The sequence below is a fragment of the Trichechus manatus genome, unplaced genomic scaffold (genome assembly GCF_000243295.1).
Source record: "Trichechus manatus latirostris isolate Lorelei unplaced genomic scaffold, TriManLat1.0 scaffold00022, whole genome shotgun sequence".
Lineage (NCBI taxonomy): Eukaryota > Metazoa > Chordata > Mammalia > Sirenia > Trichechidae > Trichechus > Trichechus manatus.
In genome coordinates this window covers 18,391,717-18,408,357 of record NW_004443958.1, presented here as the reverse complement: position 1 = coordinate 18,408,357, position 16,641 = coordinate 18,391,717, and positions in this window count along the sequence as shown.

Sequence of the window (16,641 nt, the reverse complement as noted above, 5' to 3'; positions counted from 1 at the left end):
GAGTGTGCTAGTCATGATCTATTATCTGGGGCTGTACTCATGATAACGTGGAGCAAATCGGGGGCTCTGTTAGCAAGGAGGAAAAAATTATTTTGAAGAGGTAGGAGGGAATGGCAGTTGAATAGAAAGCTATGTGTAATGGCCACAGGTAGAACACAATATACTAGTAGCAGAATCAGATTTAAAAGCCATCTCATGACTTTCAACCCCACAAACCCTACTTCTTGGCATGAACCTACTGCTTATTTGAATTCTGCTATGCTGAAGAAATACTCTCACTTCTCCTGTGTGCGTGTGTTGCTGTGTGTCCTTGCTGGAAGAAAATGATACTATACCTATTGGACTAGGGAGGAACTCTAAGGCACTTTTTCCATGCAGCAGCTTTACAAATAATCATCAAATGGCTTTAAAGGCAGTTAAACATGATCAATAACAACAAGCAATAGTCGCCATTTCTGAGTTGTGAGCAAGAGTTTTTGAAAAGAGAGGGGGTCCCCCATCAAGATACAGGAAAGCCCTCCTGAAACACGTCATTGAGTGGGATGCCATTGTAGAGGATAAACACATAACCAGACTCTCTTCTCTTTGCAATGAGTCAGTTTTCTGTTACTTGAAATTAGGTTAGAGGTTTTAACGTCTTCAATGATATGCATTCAAAGCTCTAAGGAAAAACAATAAAAGACTAGTTCAAACCCAAAACATTACAGTCTTTTATTTTTCTTCCATAAATACCATGCTGCCAACCCAAATGAGGCATTAACTAAGCTATGACTCAGTAATGTGCAGAGTAGAACTCAAGTACTGCGAGCAAAAGCAGCAATTATTCTACATGAGGTAACCAATTTGTCACAAGAGGCATAAAGGAATTCAATTTTTCTTGTCTACCATAAATATTTAGCATTTCTGAACACAACCCACTTAGTGACTAAGAACTATCTGACTTACTTATCAAAATACACTTGCCTCTCATCCCTGAGCTGTTGAAGCATTCACAAAATGAAATTGCCTGCAAAGTAGTCACGTGAACTTTGACGAGTCTCTTCTTCATGGGCCTCATTCATAAGATGTGACAGACTAGTGCTGTGCAAAGTCCCTTCCACTCCAAGCTGGGTCATTTCTGTTCATTGAAAAGCAGAAAGCACTCAGTACATGGTCAAATGGTTAGGTCCAAGTTCTACTCTTGTTTCGTTTACCGACTCTGACTTAAAGAAAATATTTTTATTTCCTAGTCTTTGGTTTTTCTCATGTGTAAAGTGGTAATAATAATGCCTGCTGCTTTGAGTTTATATGATAATCAAAATAAATGATAATCCTAAACAAAATAACAATTTTCTTTGAAGTCCTTCCAATGTCATGTACCATGCCAATTTCTATCGATACAAGGATGACGGTAAGGGTCCCCTGCCTTCTGGGAGCCAGTATACAAATGCACAAATAATGGATAACATTTCTTAAGCGCTTATTATGTGCAGGTTCTGGGCTAATCACTTTCTTTTATTCAGTCATCCAACAAATATTTATTGGAAGCCCATTAGTGTCAAGCACTGTTCTGTCACTTGCAGTATCTTTTCGAGTCATTTTTTTGCATTAATCTTCACAACAAAGTTATGAGACATGCTCTATTGAAATGTTCCTTTTAATAAGGAGACTGAACCTCAGAACAGTTTGATGACCTTTGCCAACTTCAAAATGCTAGTAATTAGTAACGTTGGGTTAGGATCTCAAGCCTTTCTGAATTTAAAATCCGTATTTTTACCTAAAAATTAACCGACCTGGGAAACAGGCTTGAGGAGTGAAGGAGGGGCTTGAGGAGTGAAGGAGGAAGGGTATATGTTTGACCTTGATGTAGGAGATCCCCAGGGAGACAAGGGGTCTTGGAGAGCCCTTTTTAAGACAAAGCATTCAGCTCATGTGAAGACAAGGAAGCAGAAAACAGCATAGCGCTTTGGGGAAACGAAAATGTCACTAATTAAGTAGGGCTTTTCAATAGCCTCATACTCATGCAAAAGCTGGACAATGAATAAGAAAGATCGGAGGAGAATTGATGCGTTTGAATTAGGGTGTTGGCAAAGAATATGGAATATACCTTGGACCACCAGAAGAACGAACAAGTCTGTCTTGGAAGAAGTACAGCCAGAGTGCTCCTGGAAGCAAGGATGGTGAGACTTTGTCTCACATACCTTGGACATGTTATCAGGAGGGACCAGTCCCTGGAGAAGGACATCGTGCTTGGTAAAAGGTCAGCGAAAAGGAGGAAGACCCTCAATGAGAGGAATTGACACAGTGGCTGCAACAATGAGCTCAAGCAAAACAAGGATCTTGAGGATGGAGCAGGACTGGGCAGTGTTTCGTTATGCTGTACATAGAGTCACTATGAGTTGGAACCAACTCAATGGCACCTAATAACAACAGCAAGTAGGGCTTTAATGTATATGGTGCAATTATTATTACACAAAACTGTAACTTAGCTGGCCAGGTTCACATTCTATCCCTTCTCTCACAATCTCTCTCTCTCCCCTCCATTCCTCTTCTCCTCTCTTTGTCTCTCTCTCCTGTCTCCTCCCCCAACTTTGTTCATGCCTCTTCCTTCCACTCCCCCAGCTTATCGTTTTGAATTTAGATACGAAAGAAAAATGGCTTGGCCATTCCCAGAGCTGGTTGAAGTGATTTTTTCAGACACTCTGGACAGCAGCCTGCATTTATTTCAGCTCAGAAAATGCATACTACCAAAAATAAACCCATCTCTGTCTACAGCTCGGCGGCTGGAGGAAACAAAGCAGACAGCAACGGAGCCAAGAGAAGCCTCCATAGAACACCTTGCAACAGTACAGAGGGCCAGTCGCAGGAGCCCCAAAAGGGAAAGCGAGTTTGGGGTGTGTGTGCATATGTTTGTGTGAGGAGCCCTGGTGGCACAGTAGTTAAGCGCTCGGGTACTAACCAAAAGGTCGGTGGTTTGAACCTCCTAGCAGCTTCATGGGAGAAAGATGTGGTGGTCTGCTTCCGTAAAGATTACAGCCTTGGAAACCCCGTGACGCAGTTCCACTCTGTCCTATAGGGTGACTATGAATCAGAACAGACTTGACAGCAATGGGTTGGTACAGGGTGTGTGTGTGTGTGTGTGTGTGTGTGTGTGTGTGTGTGTGTGTGTGTGAAGCCATCAAAGTATCCACAAGAAAAGCAGATCAGAAAGTTTATGCTGCAAGGAACACCCAGTTCAACTTTCCACACCCCTTCTATGGGTGATACACAGCAATAGGGAAGTGATGTAGGGTGTAACCAATGAGCCCCGGTGGGGCAGTGGTTAAGCACTCAGCTGCTAACTGTAAGGTCAGGGGTTTGAGCCCACCAGTCGCTCCGTGGCAGAAAGATGTGTCAGTCTGCCTCTGTCAAGATTTATGGGTCGCTACGAGTCATAATTGACTCAACTGCAATGGGTTTATTTTTTTTTACCGGAGGCGCTCAAGTGCCAGGCTGCCTGGGTTTTTACCCTCGCTCCGCCACTTCTGGCTTTCTGGTCTTGGGCAACTCACTTTATTACTCGATGCTTCCGTTTTCTTTTCTTTAAAACAAGGACAAAAGTAGTCCGTATCTCCTAAGTTTATTGTAAGGAATAAATGTGATAATTCATGCGTCTAACAAAAAGTGGAGCCCTGGTGGCACAGCAGTTATGAGCTAGGCTGCTAACCAAAAGGTCAGCAGTTTGAATCCACCAGCGTCTGCTTGGAAACCCTATGGGGCAGTTCTGCTCTGTCCTACAGGGTCGCTATGAGTCTGACTATGAGTCGGAATTGACTGGACGGCAATGGTTTTAACAAAAGGTAGGTACTCAATAAATCATAGCTTTCGTTTGCTGTTGTTTTGTTGTTATTTTAGGGAGTAATTTTCTTTTTTTAATTTTATTTCTAATCCTGGGAACAATCTTGAGAAGTACATAGCATTATTTCCTCTTTAATACAGAGGAAAAGGAGGCTTAGAAAGCTAAAATGACTTGCCCAGATCACACTGAAGGTAAAAGAACTAGAATTTGAACCCAAGTCTCTACGACTCTAAAGTTCATGTTCTTTCCACAATATTCACCTGTGCCTCAGAGAATAAAAATAAACCCAGCGAAAACAGAACAGGGACTAGAAGCCTGTGCAAAAAGAGGTCCTAGGCTGAAGTGTAGAATCAGACAGTCGTGCTTTTAACAGAAGCTCTGTTACTTACTGGGACAATCGTTTAATTTTACCAAACTTCAGTTGGTTCGTTTTTCAGTTTTATAAAGGGGCTTCAGAGGAGTTTAAAATCGACTTCATAGGAGTTTTGTGGAGATTATCTCAGCTCATTTTTTAATTCCCAGAGGAAGCCCTGGATTCCCTGACTAAATCAACTCTCTTATTTTAGACACTTCTCACACTAGGCAACTCTCACGGTTGCATATATTATGTTGGCAATTTTATATTCACTCTTTGGTAGCTGATTTATGTTTGTCTCCCACATTCGGGTGTACCTCCCATGAGGACACAGCTCCCAACTCCATCCAGCACCCAGCACAAGACGGCGGGCACCAAGCATGAGCTCCAGGAGAAAGTCAATGCTCTTAATTCTTACCCTTCTGGCTCTCAGGCTAAGGCTCCATCAGTCGCTGCTTAACAAGTGCCCCAGGCCCCTACAGCGGGGAGTTGTTGAACCACAATGGGCAGACAGCTGGAAACTGATTTACAAGGCTGGCTTACATCATATTTTTCAGCACTCATAATAAGTGTCCAGAAGTTAAGATGTGGCTGCTCTCCTTCTCTAGCTCTTGGTTATTTTCCTGTAAGCAGAGGAAAGATGGAAGCCAATGATTTCTGTCCTTCTAAAAGGGCACTAAGTGTGGGTACCAAAAGGAAATTAGCTAAGTTTTAAGCCCCCTCCCTTGGAATCTCTGGGTGGTGCAAACAGTTAACATGCTCCTCATTAATCAAAAGGTTGGAAGCACCCAGAGGTGCCTCAAAAGAAAGGCCTGGTGATCTACTTCCGAAAAATGAGTCTTTGAAAACCCTGTGGAGCACAGTTCTACTCTGACACACATGGAGTTGTCTTGGGTAGGAGTTGACTTCAAGGCAACTGTTTTGTTATTATTTTTCTCTTTGTTTTTTCACTGGCATGCCCCTGCCCTTTGTGGAAATGTTTGCGTTCACCTTAGTTTAGGGAAATCTACTCGGTTGAACTTCACTTTCATCACTTGCAGAACAGAGTCCATGGGAGGGGACTACCCTCTGCCCACTGTCAATGAATTCAATGAATGGAATGAGAGTATCTGAGCGGGAACATGATTCAGGCTTGGCTCTTATCTTTTCTCAGCCACTAACTAGCCACAGAGCATTGGACGGCCCATTTCCTTTTGTAGTTTCCTCTGTAAAATAAGAGGTTGAATTTAGATGATGTCTGAGGGCTTTTTCAGGAATAAGAATCAATCATTGCATCTTGGTCAGAAAATCAAAGCCCATGAGAGTTAGAAAGGGCCTTGGAAGTTATTTAGTAAAACCTTCACTGGGGTATGAATTGCTCTCCCCCTTGGGAGAAAAGACCTAGCAACCCTCCCCCATAAAGATTGTTGTTGGTATTGTTATTAGATGCCTTCATGTCGTTCTGACTCATAGCAACGCTGTACAACAGAACACTGCCCGATCCTGCCCCATCCTCACAGTCATTGCTGTGCTTGAACCCATCATGGCCGCCACTGTGTCAATCTATCTCATTGAGGGTCTTCCTCACTTTTGCTAACGCTCTACTTTACCAGGCATGATGTCCTTCTCCAGGGAATGGTCCCTCCTGATAGCATGTCCAAAGTACGGGAGATGAAGTCTTGCCATCCTCGCTTCTAAGGAGCATTCTGGCTGTACTTCTTCCAAGACAGTTTATTTGTTCTTCTGGCAGTCCATGTTTGATATTCTTCACCAACACCATAATTCAAGGACATCAATTCTTCTTTGGTCTTCCTTATTCACTGTTCAGCTTTCACATGCATTATGAGGCTATTGAAAATACCGTGGCTTGAGTCAGACACACCTTAGTCCTTAAAGTGACATCTTTGCTTTTATAACACTTTAAAGAGGTCTTTTGCAGTAGATTTGCCCAGTGCAATGCGTCATTTGATTTCTCAACTCCTGCTTCCATGGACATTGAGTGTGGATCCAAGTAAAATGAAATCCTTCACAACTTCAGTCTTCAATATTTTCACCACTTACAGCTATGATAGAACTGCCCCATAGGGTTTCCAAAGTTGTAATCTTTATGGAAGCAGATTGCCACATTTTTCTCCATTGGAGTGGCTGGTGGGTTGGAACCACAGATCTTTTAGGTTAGCTGCTGAGTGCTTAACCACTGTGCCACCAGGGTTCCTGAGAGAATGACAATAGATTGTAGATTATTAAAGGAGCCCTCATGTCATAACACTTAAGCACTCAGCTGCTAACCGAAAGATGGGCCGTTTGAACTCACCAGCTGCTCTTCAGGAGAAAAGACCTGGCTAGCTACTCCTATAAATATTACAGCCTAGGAAACCCTACGCGGCAGTCATACTCTGTTGCTATGAGTCAAAATTGACTTGATGGCACACAACAACAATAACAACTAAATGATTAAAGTTAACTCCTGAAAGTATCAATAAATGGTTCGTTTTAAATTTGATGCTGCTTAAGACTCAGGCATCCTTTTTCGTGCTGGGTTCAAAGCGTTGAAAAGAAAGTTCTCACTTTCATGGAGCCTAGAGTATAGAGTAGAAAAGAAAAAGCAGAAAACAAAAACTGTAATTGGAGCCCATGCTACCAAGGAGTACAGGTGATACAGAAGTGTCTAATCATTCAGAGCGGTGAGTTCATGTGATCCAGATGTAAGGGATAAAGACAGAAGGCAGGCTGGTTTCGAAAGGGGAAAGTCCTTGAGGAAATAGCTGGCCCAGCTGTTTGGAGAGTCTCAGCAGGCTGGTGTGGCTGGAGACTAATCAGCAGTGAAAGATGAGGCAAGAGTCCATTTGGCAGACCTCAGATGGCAGCTGAAGAGTTTTGGATTTCAGCCTCTAAGAACTGGGAGGCCTTTGAAGCATCTGAAGCTGCACAGTGGCCCATGAGAAAGGTTTGGGGAGGATAACTGAGGACAGGGACACCAGCTACTCCACCCTGAGCTAGTCGGGCCTGAGTGCTCGAGTTTCACATTGGGCAGAAAAATGACCCAGAGGGATTTGCTGAACCAAAGCTCAGCCCAGCCCACCTGTCAATTGCACCGTCTCCTTTGTTCAACACTGGTGCTGTGTGTATTCACAGTTATTCATTTTTCTTACTAGAGTAGAATTCAGTTCAGGGTTTCTTTCTGGATGTTTTATGATGTTATATTTCTGTTTCTTTCCCTGAGAAGAACTAGAGGATGTCTGACCCTTTTCCAAACTGTGAGTGGGCATCTTTGTTCCTGGCATCCTCCCGTAACTCCATCTGCCCCTCCCATCCCCTCAGTACCCTCGGATGGCTTGACTGCTGTTTGCCTCTAGAAGAGGAGGGTGGGTTGGTAAGAATGGTCTATCTAGAGCTCTGTCCTGATGTTATAGACAGGGCAGAGCTTTAACTTCCTGCTGCCTCAGAGGGACTCATGCCGGAGCTGCAGGAAGTTATGGGGGAAACTCGGCCTGGTGGAGGATGATGGATGGACTCTGTTTCTTTGTACCAGTGCACCAGCATCTTCTACCAAGTCCACCACTGAAAAAGATCAGTAAACATTCCTCCAGGTGATTAGCACACACAACGTGCTCAGGTGTGTGTATTCTGTATAAGACATTGCTTAGAATGCAATATGTAATCATTACCTATTTTTATAAATGAGTGTTACTCTACCCACTTCAGGCCCTGGGGATCATTCCAGTTTTTTTCCCTCCTCTCATACCCAAGCACTTTTCATGCAAAAAGCATGCAGCAACTCTCATGTCCTCAGAACAGCCCCTTCTTATAAAATACTGTGTATACTATATTTTATTCATTCGTTTGTTTATTCATTTGCTTGATATTTTTTACAATGAATATAAGAAAGTATTTTATTTATTTATTTATGTTATTGTACTTTAAATGAAGGTTTCCAGAACAAAGTAACCTCTCATTAAATAGTTAGTACACGTATTGTTTTATGACATTGGTTAACAACCCCACGACATGTCAACACTCTCCCTTCTCGACCTTGGGTTCCCTATTACCAGCTTTTCTGTCCCCTCCCTCCTTCTAATCCTTGCCACTGGGCTGATATGCCCCTTCAGTCTTGTTTTGTTTTATGGGTCTGTCTAATCTTTGGCTGAAGGGTGAACGTTGGGAGTGACTTCATTACTGAGCTAAAAGGGTGTCCAGGAGCCATACTCTCGGGGTTTCTCCAGTCTCTGTCAGGCCAGCAAGTCTGGTCTTTTTTTGTGAATGAGAATTTTGTTCTACATTTTTCTCCAGCTCTGTTTGGGACCTTCTATTGCGATCCTTGTCAGAGCAGTCAGTGGTGGTAGCTGGGCACTATCTAGTTGTACTGGAAAGACAAACATTTTTTGAAAAGCTATTGTATGCCAAGCATATACTGGGGGGACACAGCATGAATAAGGCATAGTCCTTTACAATGGTTTCATTCTAACATTACATTCTAATGCTACTCATATAATAGTCTCAGTAAGTCAGCAACCTTACCCACCATATTCTTTTCTAGGCTATAACAGACCATAGATTAAAAAGTAACCACCTGCGAGACGTTAAAAAGGAGAGATGATGGTTGACAATAGGAAGAGACAGATAAGTCTTCAAGAAGAAAAGTATGGCCCATCTAACACATCATCTCCAGAGATGACTGTATAATACAGCTCAGCATAATTTATTGATACAGATGATAATGACTGACACTTTGAGAAAAGGCTTGTTTTTTCTCACCCCTCTTTAACTTATGACCAAGGTCTATCAATCACATGCCCTTACTGTTGTCTATATCAGTACCTGCCTCTCCATTTCCTCTGCTACCATCTTGGATCATACCCCTATTCTCATTTGCCAGGATTATTGTACTAATTTCCTACTTTTTGTATCTCCCTCCAATATGCCATGATTCCAATTCCCCCTAAAGCTTCCAAGCTGATTTCTCTGAGATGGTACTGTCACCAAGCACCTTTCTTACCAAAAGCTCTTTAGTGATCTCTATTGCCGATGGCGTGTGTTTCCAACTTGCATGCAAAGTCCTTCATGGTTTGGCCCCTGCAGTCCGTCAGTCTCATCTCTAGGAATCACTGCTCATTGCTGTAAGCCATAAGGAGCAATCTGTGGTTTTAGCTTCTGGGCCTTAGCTCTCGCTTTCCACTGCCTGAGATTCCTTATTTCCAAAGTACAACTGGAAAACCATAATCTCCTTGCAAGACTCAATGCACTTGTTACTTCTTTTTTGTTACCATCCTTGACTACACCTTGCTCAGATACATTGACCATTCCCACCTTGTGCCCCCATTGTACTCTGAGAAACTGTGTCTGTTTTGGACATACCCACTCTTTGCATCCCCAGATGGTGGGCTATCTTAGGACTAAGGCCATATCTTATTCATGTCTATGTCCCCAAACCTTGAACAGTATTTGCTGCATAGTACATGCCCAATAAATTTGTATCAGATGAATGAAAATGTATGATAAGTACATGAATAATGAATGAATGCTCAATTTTCTTAGTGAAATTTGTTAAGGAAATAGATAATATGGCTTAGAAATATGTCAATCATACATTGTGATAGCATCTTTAAGAGGATTCCAGTGTTTTAACAGAAATATCAATATTTAGCAGGCTTCATTGATTCAGAATATCTCACATTAGAGCTCTCAGGATTCTGTGCTGTTGTTGGGAGTTCATACATCTATTTCTCCAGATAGACAGTAAAACCAAAAAACCTGTTGCCATCGAGTCAATTCTGACTCCTAGCAACCCTAGAGGACGGAGTAGAACTGCCCCAGAGGGTTTCCAAGGAGCGGCTGGTGGATTTGAACTGCCAACCTTTTGTTTGACAGCTATAGCCCTTAACCATTGAGCAACCAGGGCTCTAGCTAGACGGTAAACAAAAAAACAAACAAACAAAAAAACCAAACCCCTTGCAGTCGAGTCAATTCTGACTGACAGCGACCCTGTAGGACAGAGTAGAACTGCCCCATAGAGTTTCCAAGGAGGACTTGGTGGATTCAAACCGCTGGTCCTTTGGTTAGCAGCCGTAGCACTACGCCAACAGGGTTTCCAGCTAGATAGTAGTCTCCTTGAAATAATGGGTCGTGGCTCTCCCATCTCTGTGACCCTCTTCCTTGAAAAAAATAAATTTATTTCACAAGTACTTTGAATGAATGAAAGCACAAACATGATTTTCTGTAGCCCTAAATAACAAAGATGCAGCAAGCAGGGTACTAATGTAAATATAACTGCAAGAGGGTGGTGGCTTGTTAAAAGCAGAATTTTGGGTTAAACATCTGGCTCTTCCATTTACCAACTAAGTAAAGCAGGTTGAAGCCCATATTCTGCTGTGCCCCCATCTGTAAAATGGATTCAATGCTATCGTGTACAATATTATTTTGACAAATAAATTATGTCAATAAAAAACCAAAAAAACAAACAAACCCTTTGCCATCAAGTCAATTCTTGCTCAAAGCAACCCTACAGGACAGAGTAGAACTACCTCATAGGGTTTCCAAGGAGCAGCTGGTGGATTTGAACTGCCAACCTTCTGGTTAGCAGCCATAGCTCTTAACCACTGCACCACCAAGGCTCCATGTCAATAAGAGTGCTCCTGAAAACATTTCTCCAAGGAGATCTGTTAACAGTGTGATTATTCCAGTTTCAACCAGTCAGGTGCCTGGGGACTTGTGATGTACTGTCCTCTCACACCTCCTCACCCCACCCCAAACACTCAGACAACAACAGCACTCTACATTTTCACTTCCGTGGGAATGAAGGAAAACACTGGCTGGGAATCAGGAGTCTGGGTTCTGCATCCTGAACCCTCTTACTTCAAGGCAGGTGACCTTGCAGGAGATATTTCACCTATGTGAGCTTTTGTTGTTAGCACCTGCAAAATGGGAAGCAAGACAATCGCCTCCAAGCACCATGGTGAGGAGTAAATGAGATAATGTCTAGAAAAGTATTGAAGACTTGCAATAAATAATAGTCATATTTGCCTTTCTAAATCTCTGCTCTCTACAGGGTGAAAATGGGCGTCAGTTGTTCAATCACAAGAGCTAATTTGGACTTTCATGCAAGCCATTCGGTGTTCCCTTCTTCCCTGCCTACCTGCCATGGAGGATCAATGAGATAATGCATGTGTCTAATCCCCTTGAAAGCGCTTTGGAAAGTATAAAGCACTATAAAATGTAGGTTGTCATTACAATTCATATTACGGGTCTGATTCAATGCTATTAAAATTCGACAACAGGCAGGATGGGAAAGGCAGGCAGATTTCCAAACAGATAATAATTTTCATCAGTGTTAGACTGAATCCAAAGCATGTGTGACCTTCTGATCAGCAATGAAAATAGCTGCGATGATTGGACAACCAAGTAAAGCCATGAATTAATGGGAAGTCATTCTCCAAGGGATATTTTTCCCCAGAAATTACTGAAATAATTAAGAAGATACGTTGGCCATGCTGATTTAGAAACTGTATATCCGGGCAAACACAGAACGTATAACCTCTTCATACAACGTATAACCTCTTCATACAAATGTACATGGGAAGATCAAAGTATGATCAGCTACAGAGAGAATAAATACTGCTGAGGGGTCATTTGAGGACATTGAACATTAAAGGACATCAAGTCAAAGGGTCACATTGTATAGGTGAGAATCTGGAGATGAGAGAGGTGTAGTGACATGCCCTAGGTCACTTAGCTTGCAAGGGGTGAAGCCAGCCGTAGAACTCATGTCTCCCAACTGTTGCACCAAAAGGAATAAAGAACTAGATTCAGAAGACCTTGTTTTGAGTACAGATTTCCCTTCTCTTTAAAAGTATAACCTCAGTAAAATGTTATTATTTCTAGGTTCCATTCAAGACTTATCATTTTCAAAGTCTAGGACAAGCATTCTGGTGACTTATTTGCACATTTGACCCAAAATTTCTTTGTCAAAACCTCAGGCAGTTACCAAGTTGGGGGTATTTTCTCTTTAGGTGACCATATGTGGAATCCCAGGGTGCTATATATAGCAGTGCTTTTTAAGCTGGAATATGCAATGTAATCACCCTATGAGCTTGTAGAAATTTAGATTCTAATTCAGTTGGTCGGGGTCATTCCTGAAGTTCTACATTTCTAACAACCCCCATGTGTTGCAGATGCTGCTGGCCTATGGATCATTCAAGGATGGAGAGAATGAAGAGAACATCCCTTGTGCAGACCCTCAGGAAATTTGGTATCTTAATGATGTCCACCAGTATCATTGAAATACGCTGTGCATTGCTTGAAACCCCTGCCAAAGAATCAAAGATGGACCAAGGTTGACATAGATTAAGATTACTTTCCCATTGCAACACTTTCTCAATGCTCTCCCAGTTTAGCAAACTTCCAATTGCCATAACAATTATCATTCCACAATAAACAGCAGAACCATTATTAGAAGAAATAATTTCTGAAAATCCACGGCTTAAACATTCCTAATTGAAGGTAATTGTCTTCAGGCTTTGATCCCATTTTTTGGGAGGGGTGTGGGAGGGAGAGGTGGAATTCCTCATTAGCGGTGGAGAATTTCCTAATTGACCAGGGAATTTCTGATATCTTAATGGCAAGAAAATTATTTAGATCTGTCTATGTCCTCCTTGGGGCCCTCGTGGCATAGTGGTTAAGCGTTTGGCTGCTAACCAAAAGGTCAGCATTTCAAATCTACCAGCTACTCCTTGGAAACTCTATGGGTCAATTCTGCTCTGTCTCACAGGGTCGCTATGAGTTGGAATTGACTCAACAGTAACAGGTTTGGTTTGGTTTTCAATGTCCTCCTTATAGGTCACCCTGGTTGCATTTCAAGTCCTTCGATCAAAAACTGAAAGGAGAGGAATGCCATTGAGTTTGTGATGAGAATCATTTATCAAGTGCTTACAATGCACAAACCATTGTTGTAGGCATTTTCCTGTATGACTTCATACACTCTTTACAACAGTACTACGAAACAGATACTATTATTAACTGATATTATTAACCAACCTACCCAACCAAGGCTGCACATTCAATAAGTGGTGAGGCAAGATTTAAATCTAATGGTCTGAGTCCAGAGTCCACACTCCTAACATCCTAACATTCACGTTCTAAAGAAAAGTCCAGATTCCTATTGTACAAAATCTGCGTCATAAACGCAGCCCTCTCTCCCATATTGTTCACCCTTGGCTTCAAAAACCTACCCATGTCTTAAAGAGTCAGCTCAAGTGGAATTTCCAGCAAACCTCTTTGTAACCCTCAGATGGGTGGAAATTGTTCTGTTTTTGCTCCAACAAAACCTCATGCAAGTCTCTGAACATCATCTTGTTCTGGACCACCCTTAACATAACCCCCACACTACCACTATCTTACTGTCGTTAGACTTGAGTAGGATGTGTTTCGCTACCTTGTCAAAAATATAAGTATTTCCTTCTAACACTTTACTTTTATTCTCTAGGACTTAAAGCATCTTTTAGAAGTGTTCTGTTCACATGACTATCTCCTGGTTGATCCAGCAGCACATTGTGGATCAGATCCCCTTTATCTCTGGATTCCCAAGGCCCAGCACTTAACTCTCTGCTCAATAAATACTTGTGAAGCTGAACCCCACTGCATTCTGGAGATGAGTAGACTGAGGCCTGTATCACCCACTGAGTTGGGGCAGACCCAGGCTTGAACCCTGGTTACATGGCTTACAGAATCTTGATGGCTCTCCTATACTGTACATGTAAACAACGATTTCTCTACCATGGACACACTTCTAAAAATTCATACTGAGAGAGTTAGAGAATACTAATTCAGTACATCATGAATGGGAAGCTTACTATTTTAAAGAAACCCAAGGGGAGTATTTGAAAGAAATTACCTTTTGACAACATATTAAACAAGCCTCCTGACCTTATTCTCATGGAATGAAAGGGGTGAACTGTACCAGAAAATGCTCAGAGAAGCCAGTGGCCATTCTCACGCGAACAGGCGCTCTGAGTCTTGTTTCACTTCCATTCAGCACTATTATTTGGGACCTAACTTGCTAAAGGGCAATTGTTTCCTTCTCTAGCGCTTCTGAATTGGTGAGGCCATTATCTGCAGCATAAAGTACGGGATATAAAATACACATTTCAAGTGTAATTTGGGGCTTACACATGCAGTGGAATAGTCACTAAGAAAAATAATAGCGTTTGGTGAACATTTTCTCTTTGGTATAGAATCACATCTTTGGAAAGAAGTGTGTTTTAAACATTTATGCTTCCTTCAATTATCCATCGAACAAATCAAAACAAAATCAACAAACACCATTCATTCAACACATTCATTCAAAAACGTTTGTCGAGTTTCTTTGGCGCAAGGTGCTAGAAATGGGTAAAACATAGAATGGAAAATGGAAACAAACACTGTCCCTATGCTCTCTGGGTTTCTAGTTTTGAGGCTGAGAATATAAAGATGATTATCCCTGCCCTCAAGGAACTCAAAAATCATTCATTCACTCTTTCATTGATTCCACAAATTCATATTGAAAATCTACATACTTTTCAGCTTCTACATGCCTGTGGGTGTAATTCGCTGGTTCAAAGAACAAAGTGCAAGTAGACTGGACTTACCTGCACATTCCCTTGTATACATACAATTCGCACACACAGAAGTCAGATTTTAGAGATGATCCAGAGGTGAGCACGAAGCGCATCTTTGGGAAGTTAAGTAATCCAGTGTATTTTGACTATAGATTGTGCTGCAAGCAGAATAACACAAAATCAAGTTGGAAAGTTAGGTTGGAGCAAAATTATAGTGTATTTTAAAAGCTATACTTTGGAATTTGGATATGACTTTGTATACTGTCAGAGCCATGAAAAGCTTTTGAGTGATGTGATTCAAATAGTGGAAATTTCTTAGAACGGAATTCTCTACAGGTTTCCTCCTAAAAGATTCTTCTAATGTTTTATGGTGATTTGATTATGGTAGAACAATGCTCCATAGGCTGTAAAAACATATTGAATGAACAGAAAGCAATATACTTGAAATTACCGTAGGAGTAGATACTTACTAGCCCCAAATACAATCTATATCAATAGCAAGGAAGGTAATAACCATCTCATTTTAAACGCAGATTGAAATGTTTAGCTTGTTCCAAAACTGGCTAAGAGAAAGGCAGTCTTTACAAAAACGCACAAATAGAATGCTTCCTCTGACAGAGCTGGGGATAAAGCAATGACTTGCTCGTGTTCATTGAACTGTGGGTGGGATTAAAATTTTGAGAAGAGAGTGAATGGTCGTAGTTCTAGAGCACGGTGTTGCCAAGGACCATAATTCCATCCTTGACTTCCTATTTTACATTGATGAGTCTGTCTTCAAACTCCCATCCTAAGAACAGGGGCATTACACATCTTCTGGGTGAGAGCCATGTACGCCTTCTATAGAAGGTATCTGAGCAGCAAGAGGACTGAGAACATAACCTTGTCTTGTATTCTTGATTTATCCATTCTGATTCCGAATCTGGCTTCAATCCTGGACTCACAAATTCAAACTCCCTTCTAGAATAGATGCTGTTTCCCTGTGAAAGAGCAAATGGCTACTTCCCATCCTAACGTTGTCTCTTGTAGCTTAGAGAAAGTCAGATGACTTCTTCTTTGTTAATTATTGTTAATTATACCAATCCATTGCTACTTGTTCAGACCTGCTTTAGGGCCTAATCTCTGGTCCATTATTATGAACGTTTCATTTGTGCTTGAAAGGAATGTATATGGGACATACGGGTGTTTATTTGTCTATTAACTTGAGATTGTTACTAAGTTATTCAAATCATTTATATGCTTATTCCTTTTGCATTTGCTGCATCTATCAATTACTGAGAGAAGTGTATTCAAACTCCCTCTGTACTGGTGGATCTGTCAATTTCAGCTTTCAGTCCTCTTGGTCTTAAGAATTGTTCTTTCTAGTGCATTATAACTTAGATCATCATCAAGGGGAGATTCTAACCCTAATGAGTTTTTCCCTAAAGTCTATTAGCTTGATTTTAATATTTATTCCTCTATTTTTTTGTTGGGTACTGTCTGCCTAACATAAGTTTTCCCTCCCTTTTAATTTCAGCCTTTATGAGCATTTACATTCTTATAAACAGCATATAGTCAAATCATCCAAATGTTTATCCTTTATCATGTCTCTTTCATTCTTGCAATCTGTATTAGTAATTAGATACATCTTGATTTACTTTCACCACCTTATTTTGTGCTTTATATGCATCCTACTTTTTCTACGCTTTTTATTTCCCTTCTGCCTTCTTTTTGAAGGATGAGATTTTTTTTTGTGTATGCATTTTTTTAATGCTTTTATTTATTAAAAATTATAGACTCCCGACTGGTTATTCAAGATGGTGGTCTAGGCAGAAGCACCACGCCATCCCTCCACAACAAAGATCCGAAAAACTAAGCCAAACAGAGAATCAACAATCCTGAAACCCTAGAACATCAAATGAAGA